General features: G+C 35.9%; 1 non-coding gene across 1 annotated transcript; it reads left to right on the forward strand.

Moving 5' to 3' along the window:
* On the forward strand, positions 1-72 carry Trnat-agu (transfer RNA threonine (anticodon AGU)). Its single transcript has one exon. It is a non-coding gene; the product is annotated as a tRNA-Thr (tRNA).
* Positions 73-944: the final 872 nt, after the last annotated feature.

A 944-nucleotide genomic window follows, 5' to 3' on the forward strand; every position in this document is an offset into this window, starting at 1 on the left:
AGCAGTGTAGCTCAGTGGTAGAGCACTTGCCTAGTATGCATGAGGCACTGGGTTCAATCCCCCGTACTGCTAAAAAATTAAAAAATAGGGCTGGGGTTGTGGCTCCATGGTAGACCACTTGCCTAGCATGCATGAGGCACTGTGTTTGATCTTCAGCACCACATAAAACTAAAATAAAGGTATTGTGTTTACCTACAACTAAAAAAAAAAAATTAAAAAAATAAAGAAAGGAATGGCCTCTAACATCATATCATATTTTTGTAAGGAAATACTCTTAACTATGGTGGTCATTTGAATTGCTCACAGATTGATTTAATGTATAGTACCCATGGTATGTTAAATATATTTGACATGAAATATGCATCTACATGTGTTTAATACTTACCATTTAATTGTATCCTTAAGATATCAATGGTAGAATGGTTTCATGTTTCTTATGTTCTTAAAACTTTCTGTTGGGAGAAATCGTTTATTAAACGTTTTTTTGTGTTATTTGCTATGTATGCAGAATGGTTCCATGAGCATGGAGGACAATCTTTAAAATTGTGTTGTTGATAAACATAAAAAGACATATAACTCTTTCAGAGAGCTTTCTCTACTTTTCTCCCTATCTCTCACATGCATATTTGCACACACATACACTTTTTAGAAGCTGAACAAAAAGCAGGAACAGGATCATCTTAACAACTGTCTTTTGGTGAAGCTCAATAATAATAATTGCTAGCACCCATTGAGGACTACCTACATGCTAAACACTTTGCTGCATTAAAATTTGAACTTCAGAATAACCCTATAAAGTAGGTACTAATATTATTCAGATTTTTCAGATAAACTAATGGGAGTGAGGTAGATTGAATAAGTTGCCCAGGCTCATACCCCATAGGCTGGAGGACTTGTGAAGGTACTTAGGTACAGGCGGGAGGGTTGGTACAGGTCTTCAGGCC

The sequence above is a fragment of the Marmota flaviventris genome, chromosome 3 (assembly GCF_047511675.1).
Source record: "Marmota flaviventris isolate mMarFla1 chromosome 3, mMarFla1.hap1, whole genome shotgun sequence".
NCBI classification, from domain to species: Eukaryota; Metazoa; Chordata; class Mammalia; order Rodentia; family Sciuridae; genus Marmota; species Marmota flaviventris.